Raw genomic sequence first — 9,928 nt, forward strand, 5'->3', positions numbered from 1 at the left:
TTTGTGTATTTTGTAGGGCATGTGCAAAGGCAGGCCCGTGTGCAGTGTTTTTATTCATTGTTTAACTCGCTAAAATATAGCAGTAAACACACTGTGTTTTCATTCTGTATGCATTGTCATATGAAAGTTGCTTTCTAAATACACACATTTCTTTCTAAATACAGGTTTTTTAGAGTGTATTGCATTTATTTAGATGTGATGAATGGATGAATTTATAAAATAAAAAATTCTCAAAAAAGTTCTAAAAGGAAAGACTAAATTTTGATTAATCTAAAATTTCTTAGTCTTATTTGATGAAGTGTTTTGTTGTATTTTTTGTCTCTAAATTTTTTTATTGTCATACTATAAACATGTGTTTTTATTGTACATTGTATACTCTGTCACATATAGTTTTTTAATGCACATATTTTATTTATTTTTATGTCTTTTGTAAAGAACATTATTACTGCCATGTCTAAATGTCTGTGATTTTTAATACATTTAAATTTTTGTAATATGCATGAATGGACTAAATCTGTTATTCAGTCTTATATTAAAGTTGTTTTGTATATGATTACCCATAGCCCTTTGGAACTGAAAACGATAAGCCTATTTGCTAGGTTGTCCTTCGGGAGAGCAGTGGCCTAGTTGTTAAGGTGTCTGTCTCTCAACCCAGGGATCATGGGTTCAAGCCCTAATCCGTTTATGATCATGATTCCTCATATGTTACCAGAACTGGTTAGTTCCAGGAAGCAGACTCGAAATATTCAAGTGATCAATATATGTTGCATGAACTTGTTTCACAATCTAGCTAAAATAAAATATGTTTAAAATAAAACAATAAGCCTTAAAAATGCCAAAAGAACTTGTTTTGCAATCAAGCTAATATAAATAAGCTTAAACTAAAACAATCAGCATTTGCCACCCGAGTGAAGAACGTGGCCAAATTGCACAGACCAGACTCTATACTGTTGGCCAACTTTGATTTTCTTCCCGATATCCCCAAAATTGATAATGGACAGATCCAAAATTGGTAGCTGGACAAGTCCATTTTAGAAATGTAGTGGGTTATAAAAATGTAAGGTTATAATTTCAAATTCCAATACTGCTAAGTTCATAGGATTTTGATATAGATTTACATCATAAATTTAAGTGTGGAATGTTTTGATTCATTACCAATAAGAAAAGTTACAACTGCAAATTCATTATTTTTCATGGGGCATTAATTTTCATGGTTTTTAATGGATAGGTCAATCCACAAATCTAAGATCCAGCGAAATTTAATTTTGTCTGCTGTAAGATTATTTTGCATCATATTATTTACAATTTAAAAAAACTCAGTCCACAAATAAAAGAACCCATGAAAATGTTCTTTGCGACAAAACCACAAAATTTCAAGCTCACGAAATTAAGTTAATTCACAGTGAATTAAATGAGTTGATCTCGCAAAACATCTTGATGGTTGCAATAAAATGGTTGAAACTAGAGATTCATTCTTTTCTTATAAAATCAGATCAGTTTAAATTTCTCAATTTTCAACCTGTATGCCTATATTTTAGAAATGTTGTGTTAAGCAGATGTTTAGAAAAATCCTCATTGAAAAAATGCATTTATCTTAACACACATTTACAGGACAATTTTGTATCACTTGATATCTGAAGTATATATGGATTTGATTTGTATATGGGTACCTTATAGGTGAAATGAAATTATATGAAGTTTTTTTTAATAAACCTGTTGTAACCATCTGATTTTCTTGTTGTTTTTAACCAAATTAACATAACAGTCCCTGTAACATACGCAAATATATCTGATATTCTTTTTTTATTTCATAAATGAGAGGCTGATAGCCTTTTATGAAAAACACAATTTATAAATATGTATTACCATCTAAAAATGATAGTGCTTCAAAAGATTTTTCCCCTATTTTGAAAATAGGGAATTTTTTTTAGTATTTTCTTATGTTTAGATCAGTCCTCAGTGTACGGTTAAGGTTTAATGGGGCTCCTGGATCTGCCCTTTCAGGCACTAGCAAATAGGACTGTCGAGTGTTCCTACAGGATGAATATCTGCTGAAAATACAGTAAAATTAGATGGGATAGTACATGTATGTTTATTTTTGTTCACACCTTATAAAAATGTAACCAATATACTTCCAATACTTGCATATGATGTTCCAATATAAATCATTATTGGATCCTATCTCATCAGTTTAGCCTTGTTTTCATGACCCTCACCCCCATCCCCCTGCAAGTCCAAAAAATCTGTATCAAATGCATACTGTACTCCATTTAGCCTAATTTTCTTCCATGTGCAAAACATCTTCTCAAATCCCTATGCTACTCTATAATGTCTTATCAATTTCTGAGTCCAAGAGTCCATATCAAATCCATACTGTACAAGTAACTCTATCTTTAATATACATAAACAGTGTTGATTTTATGTCTCCTCCTTAAGAAAATGGTGGAAAATATACAGTAACAGTGTTGATCATATGTTTCCTTCTTAAGATTTGGCAGTGGAAGAGTTCATTATACATGTACATTGTTGAGTATCATACTGATTCTATTGGACTTATTAACAGTGCCATATCCAAAAGAGATTAAAAAGCTGTGAATTTGTCCAACTGAATTCAGCTTCATAGTCAGAATATACTTACAGAACAAAACAAATGCTTTTGAAACATTAATGAACATGTATAAAGAATATGAGTCCTATTTCTTGATCTTTCAATGTTTTTCCTCTTGGTAAGGTTGCAAGTTTTACCTGCACAGAAAAGGGTATATGATTGACTGCATAATCTCTATCGTACACCAAAATACCTACTGTATGCCAATATGAAATAACCAAAAGTCCCAAATATGATCCTAACTCCAGGCAATGAGTGGTAAGTGATTCTAAATTAGCCAAAGACTGTGATGCCCTTTATCTTTAAATGCTTGCATTTTCTAGAATGTTTTTGTTTGTTTGGGTTTACATCACACTGACAGTATAAGTCACATGGAAACTTTACAGCTTGAGAAAGATCGCTAGTGCCCATCCGTGCATTATTTAAGGCACGAACGGGCACCCCAATAGAACCACCGACGTCCCGCAAGCTACTTCTAGATGTCCTGCAAGCTACTTCTAGGATGCCAACTTACACAAAAAAAACTTAACGCGACATCATATTTACATATTTATTCACATTATTATAATATTCATAAAATGATATAGTATTTTTTTAAGATCAAAAATAAAAACATCAATCATGACAAAATTTTACAACATATGGCTTTACACTAGGCACTATCCAAAAAAAAACACAAAAAGCTGACCTTAAATAAAAACTAACAACTGATTTTCATAGACTAGGAGAACTTTCATAACCTCTTAAAACACACGGAAATATATTGCCTGTATCTATATTATATCACCTAGCACAAGGGAAAAAAGTAAACACTGTACAACATAAATAAAAAAAAAAATACATATTTAAAACATTGCTTTTAATTCTTAACTATTCAAATTTTGACTCGTGAAAATATATAACTTAAATTTATCAACTTTATCAATATGGTTATATAACATAATCAATAGTTATATAACATACATTAATAACATTGTTATATAACAGTTATAGAACGTACATTATGTAAATAGTTATATAACATACATTTTCTGAATAGTTATAGAACATAGATAATATAGTTATATAACATACACTATCAATATTGTTAAATAACATATACTATCAATATTGTTATATAACATAAACTATCAATATTGTTATATAACATATACTATCAATATTGTTATATAACATATACTATCAATATTGTTATATTACATATACTATCAATATTGTTATATTACATATACTATCAATATTGTTATATAACATATACTATCAATTATGTTATATAACATATACTATCAATATTGTTATATATATAACATACATTGCCAATATAGTTATAGAACATAAATTATGTAAATAGATATATAACATTCATTAACAATATAGTTATATAACTTACGATATGAATTAGTTATATAACATAAATTATCAATCTTGTTATATAGCATACATTATCAATATTGTTACATAGCAAACATTATCTAAATTGTTATATAACACACATAATGCTTTGAAAATTAGGTTAAACAACACAATGGTCTCGGGAAAGTTCGACTGAGGAAGAAATTTACAAATTTATCGGCTTAATTAATTTGAAGTAAAAAAAAAATGTTTTCTTCTATCTTTTTAATAAAACCTTACCAATTACTAGCCATCAGACCAAATTGCACATTAAAAAAAAAACTGACATAAATGAACAGTATTGCTATGGAAACAAATAAAATACGAAATAAAAAAGCATGGCAAATTTACATGGAATTCTTTGGATATAATGTATATAACTTTTAATGTGAAAGAATTCCATGATTGTGAAGGAGAAGAAAAACACAATTTTTCATATTCATCACTATATCTTAACAAGAAAAATCTGTGAAATTAATTTCAATGCTGAATTGATTAACAAATATTCCAGTTAAAAAAAAAGCAATGAAAATTTCAATTGCATTATAATTTAGACAGTGTCTTCATAAATGGATTTCTATGAAATACGTCACTTAGCAGATCTATAAACGGGACAAATTTGTATTTTATCCTAATTGATACATGTCAAAATTAGATCTGTCCACTAACAGCATGCCCCCACTTTTCTCAGTAATGGATAGCAAAAATTTGAAAAAGGGGCATAACTTTCCATATATTAACCAGGATTACCTGCCTTTTTGACATGGCGTACTGTCTCATTTTCATAGTGAACAAGTACTGCGTCTTACATATATCAAGCTTGAAGTAAATAACCTTTAATTTCTGAGAAAATGGACCATGAAGAAAAGGTTAACCAACGCTGACATCAAATGCGAGGGTCATAACAATAGCTCCACTTTTGCCCTACAAAAACTGGCAGCTAAAATTGATGAGATAAAAAAAAGAGGTTGAAATGTGAATGTATTGAATAGTTGACAAGATCTAGCTCTGTATGAAAACAGAATGAAGCTGCATTTTAAATAAAGAAATTCATACATGTAGCAATTAAACATTAATCTTCACCCTGCTGGAAATGAAAAAGTGATTTGCCTTTGCCACCAGTATAGAGCCAGGCCAGGCCTGTGCATCCTGAACAAGCTCAGTATTGTTTGCAGAAAAAACATCTTTTTTTTTCATCTTGATATTGACCAAACAAATTGATATCAAGACAGTTCCAAAATGGGAAACTTAACAAGTCCATTTAAGAAGAAATTTAGCAGATTACGGATTAAAGTTGAACATACAGGGCTAATTTAGCATTTTTGGTTCTAAAAATAGCCACATATTTTGGTTCGTAAAATAGCCGCACACAACAATGGATATCAAACTTTTTATATGTTCCTGCTTTAAGACTTTCACATTGACATGTTCAAGGTTAACATGGATTAAATTCAAGCCAATTTGATGTATTTACTTGAAAAAAGGTTTAATTCGAGGGAAAATAAAAATCATCCTTCACTCGATGGTTTAAATGTCAAACAGACAGATGTATAAACATTAATTACGGTTTTTACGGCAGGTATGACTCTTATCAACATAAAGGTGGTCAATGTTTCAAGAGTCTTCCCTTTATCTGCCCTTGTTTTATGGTGTTAACTTTGGTTCTGAATATATCTCTTTACTCACATGTACATAATACGTATAAGTGATGAACTTTGTTTCATCCGACTTTTAAGTTAAGTCTATTCAACATCAAAATTGGTCACCTTAGTCCAGTAACAGGCTAAGTGTTAACCAGTTATTGCACTAAGGTGAGAAAATGCACATCAGGGTTAAATCACAATAGAATTTAAAAAAAAAAAAAACATATTTGAACAAAATGAGATTAAATTTTTTGTCCCTAAAGCTCAAGTTTGCCATCTAGATATGTTCCGAAGCAAATATGAAGTGTAAATGAAACAATAGCCTTGAGTCTGGTTTTTCAGATGACCACAAATATTGGTTTGGACAGATTCATTTAAGACTTCAGATCAGAAACTTAAACATATATCTAAGATTCAATTGATCAGACCAGGTTATCATTTAGATTCAAGGTTCTTGTAAATTTTGGTGAAAAATGAAATATGCAAAACAATTACGATTAAAGAAATCACCAGATTCCTAGGAGTTTAAATGACAACAAAAAAAAGAAAAAGAACAATCTGCCATAACTAAACATAAATCGAATAAATCTATGCTAATCATGACATTTCTCATACAGGCAAAGCTGTGAGGGGGATAAAATGCAACAGGGTAAAAAAAATATCTGTTAAATTTAAAAAAAGAAAAACCCTGCTCAAAGTGATTAATAAAATGAGCTAAAGGACTGGAATGAATGATGTCAAAATTTGTGCTTTTAATATTTTTTTTGAGCAACTTTTGATCATGATTTAAACTTAAACTTTCAATTTGATCACCGTCTTGTATTTCGTTGTTGAATTATTTGATCTGTGGGACGATACAAAAGAAAGTAAAATATATAAAATACATAAAGGACATTAAGCAAGCCTTCGTATTTTGATCATTAAATAATCTTGATCTCTTAACTTTGCTTGTTTGTTTTTTTATACTTGTTTGTTATATGGATAAACATTTTGATTTTCAAGTTTGTTCCTTTATTACTCCTATTTTGTTTTTTGTAATCAATTGTTCAATTAGAGTACCTTATTCTTATTTAGCAACAAAGTGTCAAAACTAAAATATACTGTTTTAAAGCATATTGGATAAAATATTTCAGAAAGAATTCAAATCATTCTCTTATATTCGATCCACCAATCCTAGAATTCTTTTATACTTAATCCACCTAATAATCCACCTAATCCAACATTTTTGCCCGCTATATTTTTGCAAAAAAAAAAAAGTAAAAAAAACCCAACCTTTTAGGCATTGGAAAAATATAACTGAAAATGTATTGTTTGGTTGTGTTTTTTTCTCTGTTATTTGATCAACTAAATCTATACCATACTGCTTTCATAAAAAGTGATTTAATTATTCTATACTTTAGTATGAAATTTTGTGGAGTTACAAGGCTAAATTTTTTGAACATATGGAAAATACATATTTTCAATCATATAATGTGGCACTAAAATACTTCAATTTTTTTTTTTACTTTTTTAACAATACATGTACTTTATTTTACGAAAATGGTGGACTAAATAAAACAAGGTGGATCAAACTGTCTACAGACAATAACCTATCAAATTCTTTCAATTTTGTGATCGTAATGTAACGAAACAAACATTATCTCTACCTATATTATAATCAATAGCCTACAACACTGAACAATATAAGAGCTGCGTCACGACAAAACCAACGTAGTGCTTTTGCGACCAGCATGGATCCAGACCAGCCTGCCCATTCGGGCAGTCTGATCAGGATCCATGCTGTTCGCTATCAGTTTCTCTACTTGTAATAGAGTTAATAAGCGGACAGCATGGATCCTGGATCTATGCTGGTCGCAAACACACTATGTTGGTTTTGTATTGATGCGGCTCATATGTAAATCTCTTTGTTTTAAAGAACTATGGCATTATGTTATCAAATTAGCACACATTGTAGATATATCGAGGGTTGACCGCAGAACTGCTATAACTTACATGAAATAAAGAAGGACTTAAAACAGTTTTGTGACCAACATTCGAGTTACATGTTTATCAAATTTCTATCAATTTATACAATAAATTTTTAATAAAGATTTTCTTCACATTACACGACTCGAGTCATAGCTTGTGGGTTATTATACAGAACTTATACAAGCTAAAACAAGCACGCCACTTGACAGTAATGTTCATACAATGAGACACAATCAAAGACACTTTTTCTTGACATAATTTCTAGAAATTCATTAAATTCATATATAAGGTCTTAATTCCCATACATAATTACATGATTTATACAAAGTCATAATTTCCATCAATAATTACATGATTCAAAGTTCTAATTTCCGTACATAATTACATGATTCAAAGTTCTAATTTCCGTACATAATTACATGATTCATACAAACTACTAATTACTGCATGTAATTTATTCAAAGTCCTCATTTTTGCACATAATTACACAATTTATTCCGTACATAATTACAGGAATCAAAGTCCTAATTTTCCGTACATAATTACATGATTTATACAAAATCCTAATTTTCCGTACATAATCATTACATAATTTGTGAATAATTTCATTCACTAATTACTTTAATTAACGACACAATTTAACATATAAATTGACCATTTCCCTAACACAGTTTACAAAGTCATTATATCATTTATTTCATGCAGAATTTATTCATTGTATCAAAACCAACAACAACAGAAATTTTATTATATCAAAGTCATCATTAAGGTCTTTTAACAAAACATTAAAAAAAAAATAAAAAAATCCTGAATTAAGCATTTTATTTTCACAGTCCCGGTTGAAAAAAGGAGGCTTTTTCCTGCCTGAAAATATTGAATTCTGTATCAATCCTAAAAGCTTTCATTCAAGTAACGTATCCAGTCTATTCACAATTTATTTTCCACCTAAGTGCAGTAACATATTAAGTTCTTCTAAATTCAATAGGAGTTAATCACTTATCGCGCTAAGGTGACAATCTGTACAAATTCAGTGACTATACCCCCTAAGAAAACTTAAGAATGCAACCTTTTCCCCCAAACCATATTTTAAGTCTATGCAACCTTTTACCATGATATATTAAAACAAATTTACCTTTTTTTAAAATATAACTCAACCTATCAAATGATAAATGCCGTAATGGTATAATGTATATATATAAAACACACACTATAAGAGTCTGTACATTCTAAAATAAATAAAAGCTGCCCGCTACATAGAAACCTCTCTCCTCGGCACACTTTACACATTTCTACATACGCTACAATTACCTCTTATGAAATATCCTCAACCGTAACAAAATATTCGACATGTGTATCATTGTAAAGTTAAGTAAAGAGTATTCTGCAGAATATAGGCCATTTTTCATTACGAATAAAAATCTTTACTACTTCTTTGCATAATTTTTTTGCATTACTGAATCACATGAATATTTTAAACCCTTGTTATTTAAATTTTCTCTAATAATTGAATTTAAAGGAGGGTATTTTTTTCAAGGGGGTGTCAAAGTATTTCTTACGACTCAATAAAAATTAAAAAGAATCTTTTATAACTATTACAATGAAACTGGGCCAAATTTCTATTACATATTTTTTTTAATAAATGATTTAACACAAATGTTTATGAACTGTTAAACTGAAGTATAAAATTCTTTTTTACAACTAATGAACATTTTTTATTCTTTATGTAGGAAAAACAGCAAAGTAGCAAAAAAAAAAAAATAAATAAAATTCAGATGAAATGATATTTGTGGCAAGTAGACATCACATAGTCAAACATGACAATTATAATGATGATTGTTTCTATTTACATACATAAGTCATTAAATAATCCCGCCATTTTGGAAATAATAAAACAATTTCTTATATATACATGTATATCAAAAAAACACATCTTACACAAAAATTCCTTTCAGATAACCTATTTTTCTATAACATCCATACATTTCTTTTCTTAAGTCATTCATATCTTGAAATGTTCCGAAACCTTGAAAAAAAAATTAAAAAAAAAATTTTCAGTTCCAAAATCTTGAGATTTCTTTTTTTTTTTTATCTGTCATGACCAAACTGGGCAGAATGCCAGAAGCTCAAGCAAAGTACATGACATTGACTGTGTCCGGGTGTAGCGTAACGGTCCGAGCTATTAGGTTACCCGTCCTGTCATCACTGTGGTCAGACGAGTGCCGGCTACTTCCCTCACTGCTGAAAGACAGAAATCTCAACACACTCCAATCGTGTCCGTTACGACGTTATTTTGAAATTATAAAAACATCAAATTTTA

The sequence above is a fragment of the Ruditapes philippinarum genome, unplaced genomic scaffold (genome assembly GCF_026571515.1).
Source record: "Ruditapes philippinarum isolate M1 unplaced genomic scaffold, ASM2657151v2 ctg1952_1_1_1_1, whole genome shotgun sequence".
NCBI classification, from domain to species: domain Eukaryota; kingdom Metazoa; phylum Mollusca; class Bivalvia; order Venerida; family Veneridae; genus Ruditapes; species Ruditapes philippinarum.